This window comes from Cibotium barometz, chromosome 26, assembly GCF_041138505.1.
Source record: "Cibotium barometz isolate CiBa-2024 chromosome 26, ASM4113850v1, whole genome shotgun sequence".
NCBI classification, from domain to species: Eukaryota; Viridiplantae; Streptophyta; class Polypodiopsida; order Cyatheales; family Cibotiaceae; genus Cibotium; species Cibotium barometz.
In genome coordinates this window covers 6,083,011-6,102,445 of record NC_141071.1, presented here as the reverse complement: position 1 = coordinate 6,102,445, position 19,435 = coordinate 6,083,011, and positions in this window count along the sequence as shown.

Sequence of the window (19,435 nt, the reverse complement as noted above, 5' to 3'; positions counted from 1 at the left end):
TATCGTCGTAGGTGTAGAACACTCAGTAATTGTTTCATTGGATTGACATCATAGATTCCACCTCCATGAGCAGTTGTCTTTTGGAAAGCACATCGTGCTTGCCAATGAGATCGCTCCATGCCCTGTGTAGACCATATCGCTAAACTTCCTTCATTTTCAAAGTAAGGACCATGAGCATGCAATATATGCTACATCAATAAACAACGTAATCATAGTTAGTCTCTAAAACCATATAAATTAATTGTAATGTCACACTTACCATGTAATGTGTTATACTACTTGAAGTCCAGGCTTCAACAACTGATGCATAGAATATACCAATCACCTCCTTAAACTCCTTGGAATCATCTAGTCCAAATGTCATCTTCTGCAAAAGCACTACCAATTTGTCATCAAGAGCAATCCACACATTTGCTTTTGCTACTCTAGTCTTTCCTCCATTGCTTCGATCAGGAACGACCATATGTAACTTTTTCCATGCTTCATGTTTCTCTTGTTGTTGTACTAGTAGTTCTCCATTTTCATTTCGTGGTGCAGAGAGGAATTTCCTTGCTTTTAAGCCGCCAAAGCAAGGCTTCCGTGGTACATTGCCACTTGCTCTGGACTTTTTTTCATCCTTCTTTATTTCTACTACGTGGCCTCATGTAAACCCATCCCAGATAATATTTCTTCCACCCTTTTACATGTTTCTTGGGAATTAGAAGCTGGCTGCATTTTATAAGCAAAACACACATATTCATAAACCAATTTGTCTATAATCCTCACTAGTGCATGCAAAGTGCAAAAGTGTACTCTTGTCAAGGGGATGTCAAGAATAGGATCCCACTTAGGATCTACTCGTACCATTTGGCCCCCATGGTAAACAAATTGATCACGTGTGTAGGACACCCTTGTCTGCCTGTTTCTTGCCATTGTTTCTTCCCATTCTTACCTTTCTTTCTAGACCACATACAATATATGTAAGGAAACTCTACATATGTTGCATTTGATACACCAAACATGCACTTCAAAGTTTTGAGGTCTACAGCAAGCAAGGGATGCCATTCCACTTGATACTCACCATAACCTTCCACGTGCAAACTTTCACCATGATTTTGACGTTGCATTGTATTAGGTATCTCTATTAAGTTAAAGAAAATCTTCAAAATCTCATGATCTTCCTTTGGTACTTCAAATGTAGCAAGCCACCAAATTTCATTCTCAGACTATACACTAAAGTAATCAGGGTGACCAGGCAAGATGTTAGGATCCAGTACTCTATTCATAAGAGTTAGACTAACACGTTCTAACTTCTGACCTTTGATAACCTCACTTTCATCAAGCTTCAAAAGAAAATTTGGCTTTCCTCCACATTCTACAACAGATATACTATAAAATTTTACCATTAGAGATTGTAACTTGCTTGCATACATCTAATACAAAATTGTTATTTGTGTGCAAGACAAATGCCACTTCCTTTGACCCATACTTGCATACATGTCTGTGACATAAGTGCATTGGCTCACCAATTAATTGTTCCACCTTACTGTTTAATGATTGTCGGCTTGCACCACATGAAATGGTTTAGGAAGAGGCAATACCCTTTTCTTTTGCAACACTTTTTAAAACCTTGTATCTAAATGTTTGTATATCATGTCATAAGACTAAGAACTTATTCCTACCTTATCACATATTCCATGCATATCATTTGTGAAGGAATCACTTACCTCTTGTAAGCATTGTATGATAACTTCATCAGCACTGACTTAAACTTTGGGCATTAACGCACGGACTTCACCATATCTTTAGTGAGTACCTTTTCAATTCCTTGATTCAATTCATTTTCTAGATTGCTAAACATCTTTTGCATGTTATCACGTTGTGCATAGATCCTTTGCCTGTATTGTCCACCTATCTTTGCCAACATGCGCATAGGTTTATATGACCTTTGGCGTTCACGTACCTCCCGTGTCATTGTGGGCCCATAAGTGACAGTCTTCTCTAGCATTGTCTTCATCTTCTTATTGTTAGCCTGTAAATCATTAACCTGGTTAATCAAATTGGCATTTTGCATTACCATGTCATGCATAGCATCTTGCAAAACATTGTTCTCTTCTTGTTTTGCCAATAATGATCTATTAAGTTTCATGATCTGTTGTGTTGCAGAAACATGGGCTTGGGTTGCAAGTCTCCAAGTTTAACCCTATAACCTTGCCTTACCCTCACAAATATACTTGACAAATGATGTTAGTCCTGAGAATTGGGTAGATTGTTGTGTAATAGAATCAGGTGGATATATAGACCCATTAACCCAAAGATCTATATGTTTTTTCCCTGCTATTTTGTGTAATTACATCACCAATGGATTCATCATTAAAACCTCAATTCTCTTGTACAATGGGACATACTTATCATCATCTAGCTGGAAGTGTATACTTCTCTTCTTAGAGCTTCTTGCTTCCAAAAACATCAAAAAACTAGAATCACTTAGATACATCACTATCTCATGATTATTAACACGTGTAACTTAACACCAACTTTAACACATATTATTATTATTAACTAACAGTAATGCACATAATATTATTATTAACCAACAATAAAACATATCTTACTATTAACTTTATTATTTATGAATAGTAATGCACATAACCAACAGGAAAACATAACCAACATCAAAACATTGCTAACCTCCATTTTTGTTCTCTATTGCTTCTCTGTGTTGGCTCTGTGTTGTCTCTTTGTTGCTTCTTTCCTTGATATCAAGATTAACGAAGAGGGAAATGGTTTGTTGGCTCCAAGAAAATGGCACCAAAAAATCAAATCACTCTTCATTCTCTAGCTTTGTAGTGAACAAGTGCAATAGAACAGGAGGGAAATACAAACTGTTTGGAGATGGAGGAAATTACAAACTGTTTAGGGATGCAAATTTGAAAGCAGAAGAAGAAATAAGCTATGGAAAGAAGAAATGACCTAAAGAGAAGAAGATCTATCACAAAAAAAGGAAAATTCGTAATGCACTATTCTCTAGAATAATAAATCTAAACACATTCTTAAAATCTTAAAAAATGTCTATTCTCTTCAAATATCTATAAAAAAACATAAAAACGCACCAAAATGTAGATAAAGCATGGATCTACGTACTTGTAAAAAGAAATTATGAAATACAAAAGTACAAATTAAGATATTCCATTTTTAAGATAAAATCCTTCTAGAATCACGAAAATGATTGTTTCTTCAGTATAAATGAATCTGGGCATTTAAGAATGTCATATCTTTTGAGATATTCGAAACCAGCTCAAATAAAAAAATACTTTTTGAGGTATTCGAGTTCTGAGCAGGTCTAGTACAGTTCTTGGATAGTCTAAAATAATAAGTGAATCTATTATAAAATTAATATTTTGAGATGTACAAGATTCAAAAAGAGAAGAGAGAGGAGAAATATTATAACATTATTTTTGCACTTTTCCTTGTTTCATGGAAGAGAGAGAAATCCCTTAGAGGGTCGGTTTGTGAGTCCAATTTTTCCCTAATGTATGATTTGGGCTAGTGAGTTACTATAGACAGAGTTTTACTTGAAGCAAGATCTATAAAAATATAAATATAAGTTATATTTTCAGTTTTTGAAGTTATAAATATAAGTTTAGAGTCTTTTGTTTTCATTCTATTCTTGTTTTATCTTCTTCAAGAACATGGCTCACAAAGCAGACTGCCAAGAGGGTTGATCCTGTGAAGGTTAGGCCCCCACCACCGCCCACACATCACAAACGTCAGTGGAGACCTGGCACCGTCGCTCTTCGAGAAATCAGAAAGTATCAGAAGACGGCAGGCCTTCTCATCTTGACGAGGAGGCCTTCTCATCATGACGAGGAGGCCTTTTCATCACCTTGTTAGGGAGATTATGGACGATTTGAACGCGAGCCGGCTATCTCGACGGCATCATCGGGTGGTCAGCAATAGTGAGGCTCCCACCACACGATGGACAACAATAGCTTTGGAAGCTCTTCAAGAGACTGTTGCTGAAGCTTTTTTGGTGGACATATATGGTGACATAGTGTACGCAACAGTCCATGCCAAGAGAGTCACCATCACTGACAAAGATATGCAGCTAGTTCTACGCATGCGAAAGTGGAGGGAAGATTATGGTGATGAGCCATAGTTTAGGGTTTAAGATAATCTCATGTATATTTCACAATTGAATCTCATGTGATCATGATGTAAATGCTTTACTTAATGAAAATATTTTTTTTTGATCCTTGCCAAGTGTTTACTTGATTATATTTGGCAATCATAATTGTATTGTGATTTCAATTTCAAATTAATGATTAAATATTATTTGTTGTTCGCACAAATACAACAAAACTTCAAAAATATATTTTTATTAATATAGAAACTGTTACATTATGACATAGAAGCAAGTACAAAAAACCTAAACTCTGCACCTCTTAGTACTTGGCTCAGCAGAGTCAATAGGAGGTTTAAGCAGTGAAGGAATTACAACAAAATTTCCTTCGATGGATAGCATGAAGATCAATCTTCCCAGTAGCAAGGCCTAGGCCAACTAGTGAATGAATCTTCCCTCCACGCTGAGCTTCGAACAAATATAGAAGCTTGCAGTAGCACCACCTTCTCTAAGCTTGATTTCATAGGCATGGACTTGAATGCAGCACCCTTTGTGTTTAAAGCCTTGATCTTCATGACAGAGACTTGTCTATCAGGGGAGCATACTTTGTGAAAGACAATGATGTCTTGGAAGATTTTGCCAATGTACTTCAAAGATGCATCTTGGACTTTCCTCCGCCACCCCTTGTTCCACTAGCTCTTGATGCAAACTCATCGACATAGACAATTTCCTAAAGAAAATATTTGCATGCAAAAATAAAATATCAAAAATTATTCCAAAATAAAATTGCATGGAAAAAAATATTTTCAAATGAGATGAAATTGTTTGTGCGGGGCCTGGGGACCCCCCACACATGTAATTTGGGATGCATCAGGGTCCTCCAGGCATGCCAACCGCCGCCGAAGGCTGGTGAGGATGGCCTTGAATTTGCAGATTCAGGGCCATCCTTGCCAGCCTTTGGCTGGCATGCCTGGAGAGCCCTAATGCATCCCAGATTACATGTGTGGGGTCCCCAGGCCCCTGAGGCCCCGCACCAAAATTTTTTGGAAGATTAAAATTCTTTTTACGTACCTTCTCAGCCTCATCATTCTGTTTCCCATCTGGTGCATCTCTAGGTCTGCCCCAGGGATCGCCCTATCACCATGTATAGGGTCCGAAAGGTCAATGCGTGGTCAAGGTCCAAAGAGCTCCTCCTACAACCTCTCAAATTCTACATTTGAGATATCATACTTAGGAGCAGCCTCTGCAGCACTTCTTTGGATGTGGATGATTGCAGAGACATCATCCATGCTCGTGTCATCGTATCGGCCAATCTCAGTTACTTGTGGAGGGACATCGACAGTGTTAGAGTCAATGAGGTCTTCATCAACATCCCGGACAAGGTGCCGGTAGATCTCTTCCTCCCTCAAATCCAAGACCTCAAGGACATCTTGCATGAGCAAGTACTCAACACCTAGCTAGTGCCGTGCTGGGACGCAAGAACTTGGACATTGAGATTTATCATGTCCGTAAGTTAGTGAGACATCTCGACCATTTTCGTGAGGTCGAAGCGGTGAACTTTGGGATAAATAAAGATTATCAGGCCTGGCTGCCATTTAGTCGGCACCGAACTGAAAGCGGACCCCTCTCCTCCATGTCACCACCATCATGTCCAGATGTATAGGGGGTAAAGAAGGTTGTATCGTATCTGTTACGAGGCATAACATACATGTATTCTCGATCATTGAGTTCGGGTATACTTATTGAAGGGAAGTCCATATAATTGAAGGGAAGTCCATATAATTATTTTCATTGAGTTCGAGTATACTTATTGAAGGGAAGTCCATATAATTGAACTGGACTCGAAAGCAAGTTAATTGATTGAAGTAAACTAAACCGAATTCTCCGTTTTCAAATCAATGAAAAAGCCGAACAAAGCACAAAGTAATGTAAATTGATCTATACTGATGGCACTCAATGATGCAAGTTTTGCATTCTCAGTAGGATGGACTGCTTCCTGGTGGTGGATAGTCGACAAGTCCAAAGACAAGCTACGTGCCTCCTCTTCTTGCTTGTCTAGGATTGTCTCCTCTAGCTCCTTTTCTTCAATCATAGGTGAGAAGAGGCACCATTGGCTCCTCATCTTTCTCCTCTTCAAAATCAGAGCATAATATATAAATAGCAAAGACAATATCCCGCTCGATGAGATTGATCGGGTTTGCCTCCTCAAAAGTGAGGGGCACAGAGGTAGATCAGAAAGGGGGGGGGGAACATGTGGAGGTGCTCTTTGCACAACCTTTCTATGGTTGTCAATCACCACTCTTCATGGAGAAGAGGAACTCTAGGGGTATCCACCGAGAGCAGTGGAGTCAAGGATAAAAAATGTGATATCATCACATCCCGCACAAAAAATGCAAGCACTGAGTTATCGGGCTCTAGAGTCCTAAATATATTCTCTAGCTCAACACTATAACAAAACCTAGGGTAAATCTGGTCCCACATCTGACTGTAAACGGATTTCACTCATCCTCCACTGTGCGAACGCATCATGAGATGAGAAGCCATGGTGAAGGCGTAAAGGGAGCAACAAGCGAGGTGGATAGAAAGTGAGAGATAGAGAATGCAATAGAAGTGAATGAAAATAACCCCTACTTATAAATATAAATTTATATATTATTTCATTAAAACTTTAATAAAGTAATATATATTAATGGAGTAATATTTATTTCATTAAAACTCCAAGAGCTCCAACACATCCTGCATGAGAAGGCACTCCACTCCTTCAATGATGGTGATGGCACTCAATGAAGCTAGTGTGGTGGGTCATGACTTTGGGTTTCATGAGGCTAATTTATACTTATGTTTATTATTATACTTAAAATATCTATAAACTTATATTTATTTTAATACCTTATGTTTATACTTTAGTAAATAAAGGACACTTCAATAAAATATAATAAATAATAAATCATGCTTCTATTTCTTGCTACATATTATTATTATTATTATTATTATATTATATTATTTACAAAGTTACTTATATTATTATTTGCACTTAAATATATACTTAAAGTTATATTTATATTTATACTTATATCCATAGACTTAAAATTAATGACACTTCATTAAAATATAAGAAATCATAAATCATATTTATATTTCTAGGATAATTAATTATATTATTATTTACACTTAAATATATATTTATACTTATATTTATAATTGTACTTACTTATACTTATCTTTATTTTATTACATATTAATAGGTTTAAAACACAGTAGAATTAAAGAAACCACTACAATTTATGAAAATGAAATAAAATTAAATTTACAACACCGAAACAGTTTTTAATATTCACTTGGAAGAATAAGAACTACATGGACTCTACAATTTCAAGGATGTGTGGAGCAACACACTGCTTGCATGTTTTACAATGTTCACTTCGACTCCCAACCTTCCTACCATCCAACTTTAAATAAAAATTACAAGGGGGATCATTGGACATGAGTTGGATTTCCTGCCTTAGAAAACTAAGGGGCCAATGACTTTCTACATTAACGCTAAAAGGGCATGACCCTCCCAAAGAATATTCACATCAATGAGTGCTAAATGCGTGCCTTCTTGAATGTCTTGGTCCAAACTGAGCCACTTCCCTCGTGGAAGTTGCCACCTCCTATACTTGAAGCGAATGCACAAAGTTTGTCTTCTTGCAATGAAGTACCTGTCATAAAAAACAAACAACCAACATAAAAACATAAGAATAACAAAATCAACAATCAACAATCAACAACAAACATAAAAACAACAACAACAATCAATGATCGGTGTCTTGCAATGAAGTACTTATGAATTAAAACTATAAACAATCAACAGCACTATATTCTTACCTAAAGGTAACATCTGACACAGTGATTCTGCACTCAATGAGATCATCATGGTGAGTTCTCTTGAGATGCCATGACTCACTTAGTAACTGAGTCATCCAATCCTCAGATGGGCACTTGCATTGATACGTAATCTTAGTTTTCTTTACTACTTGATCCAAACAAATGTGCAAACAAACTAACTGGAACAAACCAACTTACATGCACATCTCTAGAGCCTGTGGAGGGTTTCACGGCAGCATGAACATCAGTTTTTATCTTTACCCTACATGCTTTCGATATGTCTAATCTAGGATTATACCATTCTTGTGGCTAGACAACGGTGGTAGTGGAATGTACTCCAAACTATGTCGCTCCACAACATATGTGGAATCATAAAAGTAAACATTGTGAGATGCCAATTTGCTTGCACTCTTGTTGTTATAGATCAAGGCACCTATCTCTGCATGTAAAACATTTAGCTTTCCACTTAAGCACTCTACATTTTGCCATTCATGCAAAGTTGATGGATATAAAGCTGCAAGCAACAAACGTGCTTGGACTCAAAGCACAAGAACACAAAGCACATAGATATAAACTTGCTGTTAGGCTTATGTCTCGCACTGAAGTTGTCATGATGCACTCGAATCTCTTTGTGCATATAAACATGCTGAATGAAAGCCTCTGTTATTGTACCATTGGTGTGTCTCCTGAACTCTATGATTCTACCTTTCCATTGTTTGTTGGGGTCTGTTATATCTTTGAGCTTGACCTTGAAACTCCCCGAGTATTGGTCTCATTAAAATCCAATTTATCTTACTGTATTGATTAGGGATCCAATTACCTTCATCATCTCTCTTATTAAACACCTCCACTGTGTGAATATTACTAATATTCCTTCTCCTTGAAGACATGTACAATAAAAAACAAAGCACCAAATTAATAAAGTTAGACTGCATGATTAGTAAATATCTATGTTAAGATTGTAAGCAACAAATAAACATTATAATAACAAGAAATAAACAGCAACCTATTGCTTTGATTCACACAACCTTGTTGCTTACAACCTATGAAAATGAACATAAACACATCACAAGACAAAACATAAACAAACCCTAAACCTATGATCATTACTCATCACATGTATTTTATGCCACTTAAAATCAAGATAGTTATTTGTGGTGTAGAAGAGAAGATTATAAGCAACAAATAAAGATTAAAACAACATGAAATAAACAACAACTTACTGCTTTGATTTGCACAATCTTGTTGCTCACAATCTTGCTCTTGTAAAAATAAACAACACATCAAGACAAAACATAAACAAACCTATCTTACATCAAGACAAAACATAGACAAACTCTAAACTATGTGAGAAAACGTACATAACTCATAGAGGTTTTGTCCAAATGAGATGAAATTTTATGAGGAGAGAGCTATGGTGGACAACAACATACCTGTAAAATTTCGTGAAGAAAGAACTAGAGTTGCAAAAGATATGGCAAAATTAAATTCCGCTAAAAAAAGGAGAGAAATGAAAAGGTAGTGAAATGCAAAAGGAGGGAAAGGAAAAAGTTAAACATAAAAAAAGGGAAAAAAGGAAATTCGATTTTCAAAATTCCATGTACATCTGACATGAAAGACATGGAATCTGACATTTCTCTATTTTTTTAAGATACGGGCTCTATTATTTTTTAGTCTTAAGAGATTTGGGCAAAGATATGACAAAAAGATCCATGTTACATGGATCTAGAATCCCAAATCTCTCATTGGTCAAGCCAATCTTTTTTTTATTCACTCCTTAAGGGGAAAAATGGAGAGTCCATATTTTTCCTAATGCCTACATAAGGCTGGCTAGATCTTGATTATGCTACCACATATAAACCCTATGAACTGGAGTTCAAAACTCAGGAGGATAGTCTCAGGAAATGTCATCCCATACGAAGTTGATGAACTCTCCTAAGGGACAAATCAAAATACCCTTTGTATCTGTGCACCAAAAAGAAACTCAATCCCCATCCAATATATAAAATCTATGGATAATCAAATTCTATACTAGAACCCCATCTCACATGCAATAAGTGATGGAACAAAGGTAGCCTCTCTGATCTCAAAATCTAAGATGGAACAAAGGTAGCCTTTCTCATCTCAAAAGCTAAGATTATACAAAGGTAACCTTTCTCATCTCAAAACATGAGATTAAACAAAGGTAGCCTTTCTCATCTTGAAATCTAAGATGAAAAAAAGGTGCATCATATCCATATGCACACTATCTTTTAGCCCCCAAGGCCCCATAAACCCACATATGTAAATGACCCTAAGCTCAAAGTATATAGGTCATACCATCAATGATCTATACATTACACATCCGCATCTCATTTCTCCCTCAGGTAACAGCTTTGATACTAAAACCTAGTACCGATCCAACTCTGTAATATAAACTTGAATCTCAATCTATAAAGGGGTCTTTACTCTACAAAACCCAAATCTACAAAACCTAGTACCGATCCAACTCTGTAATATAAACTTGAATCTCAATCTATAAAGGGGTCTTTACTCTACAAAACCCAAATCTACACATTGTAAAAGTATCAGTATAATTACCAGTAAATCTAGTGCACCTTAAGGAAAATACATGGCAGAATGGCCAATCCTCATAACAATAAGTTATCCATGGTGACAAAGAAACCTCATTTGTGTAATCTTCTCGATGACAGTCAAGACATGCTTCCCCCATGGGAGTCAAACTCATTCAACCCAAATGAAGCTACATTGAATCCCTAGCTTAAAGCTGGAACCTCTCTCTCAAAATATGATTGAATAAACTATCCCTAAACTCTTATGCACTACATTCAATGTTCTTGATCAAATACATGACCTAAGGTTACTGCTGTTAGTAACTCAAAATAGGCAAGATTATGATCATACATGAAAGTAATAAATAACTAGAAGTATTACCAATCTGGTCATTAGCACTCAACTGTGACATGCAGATTACAATTAAAGAAAATGGCTGATCAAATTCCTTTGCCGAGGCTTCCTACTAGCGTCTATCTATCCAAGACTAACTATTATTATTCCTAGATGCATGAAGGAATTATCATACATGACAACTCTACTGGAAAAATAAAATTAGACTAGTGCATAGTATACATAGCACTTCTCAAACGTCCGTGGCAACTTCAAGAAACGTATGTTCCAGCTCTCGCACGATCGTTCCTTCTGCCTGCAACCCAAATCTGCTAGATTTCCTACTTAAATTTGGTAGGAATTAGTTTAATTGCATTTATTAGGCCTCATGTGCATTAAAGTGTAATTAAATAAGGAGAATTGTGTACTGTCAGACTAGTTGTCAGACCTGCAACAACAGAGTAGGCTAGTCAAATTTGAAAAAATATTTGTCTGAGAGTGCCACAGCCATTTTCCCACAAAGCGAACGTCCGTTCCAACTCTCACACGCCTGTTCCTTCTCTCTCACTAGAAGCACATGCCCATGCTGACCTTGAAGGGAACGCCTATGCGGGCACCAGATTGCCACGTCTGTTCTAATTGATCTCATCCCGAACGTCCGTTCCTTCTCTCACCAAAAGAGCGAACGCCCGTTCAAGTTTCCTTTTCTACTTTGCCATGCCTCTTCTGACCGGCTCATAAACTCGCATGCCGAGCAAACCGTTTGCCCACAACAAGTGAACGACAGTTCCAACTCTTGCACGCCATTCCTTCTCTCACCAGAAGAGAACGCCCATGCCGATCTTGAAGGGAACGCCCGTGGCACCAGCTTGCTAGCGAACGTCCGTTCCCTCTCTCATTGAGGAGCGTACGCTCGTTCGCTCACAAGTGTACGGCCGTTCCTTCATTTAAAAAAAAAATCTTTTCTTTGGGGGATGATCAGAGTAGTGAATCTATATTCCCATGCACCTATGCTCGGGTAGGTTGGTGAGAGATAACCCTCTCTTCAATGAAGTAAGCTCTTTATATGCCCCTTCACAAATCGGATCAGGCCCATTGGTAAATACCGTGTGGAGTCAAACGGTGCTTGTCTTTGACAGTACCAGCGAGAGTGAGGACCTCCCCAATAGTGGACGAGGGACCCTAGACCTAGAGGAGAGAGGGCCTAAACTATAGTGCATGGACAGACCATCTATCCAAGAACTTACTCCTATCTCTCCAACTCATTCTCAGCAAAGCGTTGCATCAAGGCTTCACAATTTTAACCTAGGAAACATACAATCTGTAGAACCGCAGCCCAAGGAGAGAAATATGGATCAACCTCAAGAAAGTGGGGCCATGTGGGATCCCTTTGTCCCCTCCGCGTGCCGGATTTTCGGTAGCTGACAGCGGAAGCAGCCCCCTCATGCGCGGGGCAGGGATTCTCACTCGGGGCCTTGCCCACGAATGTCCGGGCACGAAACTAGGCTGGTGGTCACTCCGAAAACCAAAACCGAGAAAATTTCCCATGCCCGGAAAGCGGGGATGATTCCACCTTTTTGAATTTTTCTTAAACGAGTTTTCTAACGAGATCAAAATCTAAACTATCCTCCACCTGAATAAACCAGATAGAAGGAAACTATCACTGATATAATTTGATCATCTGAGCAATTCAACGCTTTTTTCCTAATCACGATTAGGCACAGCCGTTGATCCACTCAATCGAGAAATTTATCAGGGAATTAACTATCTACTTGAATCCTAGCATAATCCTAAGATTTTTTAGTTTGATTATTAAAACTCCACTGATTCCAGCCTAACCCCATCCGGCCCATGGGTTAGCCACCACCCTACCACTGGAATTGATGGAACTAAACAAGTACTCACCCACCCATAATTGAAATGCCTTTCTTAACTTTAGCTTTAGAAAACAGATATGCACACACTCCTCTTTAAAACTTAAAAAAAAAACAATCCATTGACAAACAATTTATTGGTTACACATGTCATACTTCAAAATTTCCATTGAGTCTTTGTTTCTCACAAAACAGTATCACTCTGGACTCTCCGTTTTGAGACCAGTGAGTCAACAACGAGATCCAGTGATAGATTATAATAACATTGGTCTGTCATACAATATCTTCCTCGACATACGTATGGGTGTCCTCGGCACCGCGAGCCCATACATCACCTGGTCAGAACCCTCCAGGATCCTCCTTAGGTGTCCTGGCACTTCACTCAGGGACCGCTTCGTCGGCTCTCGCCCATCGTACTGGAAGCGCACCATTTTAACCATACCGAGGCTGGTTAAGACCTCGGCAGGCTTTGCCGCGTGAGCTATCTCTCGAACACTCCCCGCCAGCTATTACAACCGAACTTCCCTTAGATAAACATATATGCCAAATGCTCCCTCCAGCATTCTGGCGTAAGACAGTCTTTTAAGAAAACAGGGTTTCTATGCAAGTTTTCAGTTTTGATTTTTGTTTGAAAACCATGAATAATCTTAAATCCGTATCTCAATACTTCTAGATCCAGGTCTGAATTCCAAACAGAATTCCTCGAATTTTGTCAACTTGATCCTCAGATCAAAATCAAAAGTCTTAACTTAGTTTCAGATTCGGTGGGTGTTTTGAGTGCATTTTTCTTGAACTGAGCACATCGTCATTGACGAAGGAATTAGGTCTTGGTCAATAGTCAAAATTAGAGTTTGGGTTTGGAAAGGTTCTTTCTAAACTATCTTTCTCGAAATGTACTATTTCAATTTCTCTTTTTCTAAAATTTTGTTCGACGAATATTTGCTTACAGATTTCTAAAACATAAATTTCTTATGAGGAATAAAATAATCATTTATCTCGATCTCCGATTTCGATAGTTTAATTGAATTTTCTCATTACTATCTTAGTGAATATGAAACGGTAGCATTTTCACAGATTATCTACTTATTCATTTTTCTAATTTTTATGAAAAATAAATAGAGGATTAAGGAGAACCCTTATTTAATTATAAAGATTCTATATGCATCTAATTATGCATAAAATCTGATTCTGATGAAAGTCATACTTTTATCATCATAAAAATCATTTATGATGAAAATCACTCTTTTAACATGAAAGAATTTCTTTTATGCATATATTTATGCATACAAATCATTTATGATGAAAATCACTCTTTCAATAAAAAAATATCTTTTATGCACCCATTTATGCATAAAAATCATTTATGATGAAAATCACACTTTTAATAAAAAAAAATCTTCTATGCATATGTTTATGCATAAGAATCATTTATGATGAAAATCACACTTTTAATAGAAAAAAAATATCTTTTATGCATAAAAATCTTTTATGATGAAAATCACACTTTTAATAAAAAAATATATCTTCTATGCGTATGTTTATGCATAAGAATCATTTATGATGAAAATCACACTTTTAATAAAAAAATATCTTTTATGCATGAAAATCAATATGATAAAAGTAACACTTTTATAATAAAAAAATAATCTTTTATGCATGATAATCAAATATGATAAAAGTAACACTTTTGTAATAAAAATAATCTTTTATGCATACTTTTATGCATGAAAATCAATATGATAAAAGTAACACTTTTATAATAAAAAAAATAATCTTTTATGCATACTTTTATGCATGATAATCAAATATGATAAAAGTAACACTTTTGTAATAAAAATAATCTTTTATGCATGAAAATCAATATGATAAAAGTAACACTTTTATAAAAAAAAAAATCTTTTATGCATACTTTTATGCATAAAAGTCAAATATGATAAAAGTAACACTTTTATAATTAAAAAAATAATCTTTTATGATGAAAATCACACTTTTAATATAAAAAAATATCTTCTATGGATATGTTTATGCATAAGAATCATTTATGATGAAAATCACACTTTTAATATTAAAAAAATATCTTTTATGCATACTTTTATGCATAAAAATCAAATATGATAAAAGTAACACTTTTATAATAAAAAAAATAATCTTTTATGCATACTTTTATGCATAAAAATCAATAATAATGAAAGTAATACTTTTATAATAAAACTAAATTTCTTTTATACAAACAATCAAAATGCATCTTCTATGCATGAAAATGACACTTTAGAATATAGAAATCATAAGGATTACTCTTTTAGAATAATGAAAGATAATACTTATTTCCAAATTTTTAAAAAATTTTACCATAACCTCCTTTGTATGGTTGACCATTTTTAAATTTTTAAGTTTCTAAAATTAATTAGAAATGCACCAAGAGTATTTAAATCATTCTAAAGTAACATTTTTCTACTTATTTAAGAGAAACATTATAAAAAACTTGATTTTATTCATTAATCATTCACCTAGGATAAAGAATGGTTGGATTTACTAGAGAAGAGAGGGAAATGCCTTTTGCAATGTAGAGAAGACAAAAATCATAAAAACCATAAAAAGAATATAAAAGAGAAGAATCTCCAACTTACATTGATAATTTGAGAGCTTTCCTTTGGCTTGATGGTTTGAGGATTCTACTCTTGTTTGAGACAAGAGTGGCCACTAATCTTCTAGAAGAGGGAAGGTCAAAAACTAATGAATTATGAATACAATTCACTGTTTTTGGCACTTGGGAGAGACAGGGTAACAATGCAAAACACTATTGAGTTTCAACAAAGGGGAGGGCTTCTATTTATAGGAAAAAGTGAGCTTCTAACTAAGCCAATTGATTCTAGAATTTTCCAGATCAGTTTGGTCAATTTTTGACCATTTTTAGGTCAGTTTTGCTCACTTTTTGGATCTAGTTGAAATAGGAGAGAGGAGAGATAAAAATATCTCATTATTTGGGAGTTTAAAACTCATTCAAGCATGTGAAATAGGCTTGTCTGTAGTCAACTCTTCGAGCCAACTCTTCGTCAACTCTTCATCTTATGTGAGTATTTACTCATTTTTGGGGGATTTTACTTTTATTCTTATATTTATCTCCTTCCTACATTTGGATGAATCTTATTGGTCCATAGGAACCTTAATTGTAAATTTTGAAAAAATCTTCACCCCTAGGATAATGCCTGAACAGATTATACTTAATTTCTAACGCACCTTCTAAAAATCTTTTTGAACTTCTGTTTCAAGGGAACTTATTTTAATAAGATGAGATATTTTTCTATCTAAAAATATTTAAAAACTGAATTACCACTCTCTAGAAGATTTTCTCTCTCTAGGCCAAAACTGGTAGAAACAAGATCTTTTATATTTCTGAAGAGGGATTTGATTACAGGGAAAGATGCTGGACATCTTGAGAGGCTGGGGAGGAATATTACAGGCCACTCCATCTCTAGACCCTAGAGTGGAAGTCGGCCAAGGTGGGAGCCATCAAACCCAGATCCAACTACCAGATTGGAGAGCCATACCCATCTCAGGGGTGGTAGACTCATTCCAAGCGCTGGAAACCTAGTCAAACCAAGAATCAGGTCCATCTTCCCAGAGCCTTGAGGTATCACAATAGAGAGAATGGGTCTACCCAAGCCGATTACCACAATAGGGCCCGCCAGCCTATCAGGAGTACCCATCTCAAGGGGTACACTCAGCGTACTAAGCAGGATCCCGTGGACCATAACCAGGTCCTTCTATAGAGGACAAAGACCCCCACTTACCTAGTATCTGACCGGTCCCGCTATTCCCCAACCTATTCCCCAACCTGCACCACATGCACCAGCCATGACAGGGTTGACACCTGAAATGATAAGAATTGCCATGGAAATAGAGAGGGGGGTAGCCGCTGGTATTAACCCCCTTGCAGCACCAGTTGAACCTAGGTAGGAAAACGAACCAAACCAGCAAACATCTCGAAGTTGATTATTTACGAAGTTTGATGGGACAGGTGATCCGATTACTCACCTAGATATGTTTAATCAGATCTGCGAGCGAAGCATTTGGTTATAGACGATTAGACCAAGATAAGTGCCTTTGGCCTCACCTTGGATAGAAAAGTGGGCCAATGGTTTAGATCCCTGAAAGTGGAAGATAAAGCTTCCTTCGAGGCTCTAAAAGAAGCTTTCAAGGTAGGGTACTCTCGTCAAGGTACCCGATGGAGCCCTGTTGAACAGCTCAATAATGTCAAACAGAATGAGGGCTAAACCATCAGAGATTACATAAACAGAGTCAGATATCTCCACTCACACTGTAATACCACAGATTACATAAACAGAGTCAGATATCTCCACTCACACTGTAATACCACAGACAAGTTCTTCTGATGAGAGACTAATTGGAAGATTTCTAGAAGGACTCGAATTCACTTTGGGTCACACCTCTTTTGAACAATGTTGTAGGAGTGCTTTGAAGTTTGAGGATAACTTCAAGGGAACACGTTCTCGACAGCTCCACGAGCGAAGGTGCATCAGAAGCCTCCTTCAAGTCCACCAGCACAAAGCCTCATATAAAAAAGGGTAAGGAATCCACTTCTGGACAAAGTGTGGAGCAACTGGCTGCCGCTCTAATGCAACAGATGACCCAATAATGGAGAATCAACCAAGACCGGGATCGAGGGGGGCCATCCATATCTCTATCCTAGAGGAGAACTTGTATGGTGCCTGACAGGGGAACTTGTATGGTGCTTGACCTATTGAGAAAACCATACTGGCACACCGAATGTCCTCATTTGAGACCCCGCCCAAGCATCCTATTTTACCTATTGTGTGAAATGGGGCAACCACGAGATCTCTAACTACTACCATCACAAGGTTGCCTTGGCTCGAGCAATGCCTCAGGTACTACCTGCAAATCCCAGGCAACCGCTGGCCTTGCCAACCCTTGCACATCATAACGCCCCCTAACCTGGCCACAAAGTGGCCTAAAGGGGAGTCCCGAGAGTCCCTGAGATGCCCCTACCACCCCCAGTTCTCCCACCACAGCTCTCATTACCTAGAGTCGGGGACCAGTTCATCAGATAACCCTGACAGAACTCTTCGTCGAGGATGGAAATGAGGGAAAAATCTTGGAGACTCTCACTTATGTAATTGGCTTTGGGTAGGAGTAGAGTAATAGTGCATAAACACCATTAACCTTTTACAAAGGGGGAGGCTTCTATTTATAGAAAAAAGTGAGCCTCTAACCAAGCAAACTGATTCTAGAATTTTCCAGATCAGTTTGGTCAATTTTTGACCATTTTTGGATCAGTTTAGCTTACTTTTTGGATCTAGTTGAAACATGAGAGAGGAGAGATGAAAATATCTCATTATTTTTTAGTTTAAAACTCCTCCACACATTTGAAATAGGCGCCTCCTTCATGAGGGGAGATCCCCACACTGAGGTGTCAAAAATGCATCATTTCCTCTGAATATCTCTTAATTTTTAACTAATAAACCTTGTACTCAATCAACTCTTCATCTTATGTGAGCATTTACTCATTTTTGGGGGTTTTTCTTTTATTCTACAGTTTATCTCCTCCCTACATTTGGATTAATCTTATTGGTCCATAGGAACCTTAATTGGAGCATAATTCAAAAATTTCTGAAAATCTGGATCCTTAGGCTAAGGTCCTTTATACCTATTTTTAATTAATTCCAATTGCACATTGGAAAGTTCTTTTTGAATTTTTGTTTTTGGGGAAATCATTTTGGACACTAGGAGGATTTTGATATCCAAAAATATCTCAATTTTGAATTACCTCCCTCTAGACATTTTCTCTCTCCAGGCCAAAATAGATAGAAACAAGATTTTTTATTATTCTGAAAAGGGGATTGATTGCAGGGGGAGAAACTAGACATCTTGAGAGGCTGGGGAGGAATTTTTTATTATTTTGAAAAGGGGATTGATTACAGGGGGAGAAACTGGACATTATGAGGGGTTGGGGAGGAATCTTATAAGGGGTAAGATTCCCTGGGATTGGAGAGGAAGAAAAACAATCTTCCCTTATAAGATTTAGTGGTATCTTTGACATAGCCAGGGGTTTTTTTGATCTCCAAACCAGCACAGAAGATGAAGCGCAATTTGCGGGTGCAAACTCGTCAACCAACGCTGGACAAGGTGTAAGACAAGAAGTACCAACCCACCCTTCAAGTTCTAGGTTGTCTAACACTGGAACTCCCAGGATGAGGAGGGACATGGAAAGGGAGGCCAGGATCGGTCAAGTCTTCTTCCCAACCTCAGAGGAATTATAATTAGACTTGAAGAGGGCTGAAGTAGAGCAACAACTATGAGCATTGAGCTTAAGGGAACAAGAGCTCGATACTCGATGAACAAGGGCTGAACAAAACAAAATGGAAAAGGTAAATCCATTTCAGTCACGTGGCAAGGAACCAGAAATGTTTAGGAATGCCACCGAGATAGTATGGAATTGGGTTTCCATGATGGCAATAAATAGAGATGAAGTAAAAGAGGTATCCATTTCTCAACAATGGGTACAAGGTAAAAATTTTTGAGTTTCATGCCATGAAATATGATTATTCGTTTCATGTGTAGTTAACCTTTTTCTGAATGCATGATGTGGGGAGTTGAGTGTTTGAGCATGTAAGGAGCATAGAATATCAACCTTGCACAGGATCAGAAACAGTTCACATCGTGAAAT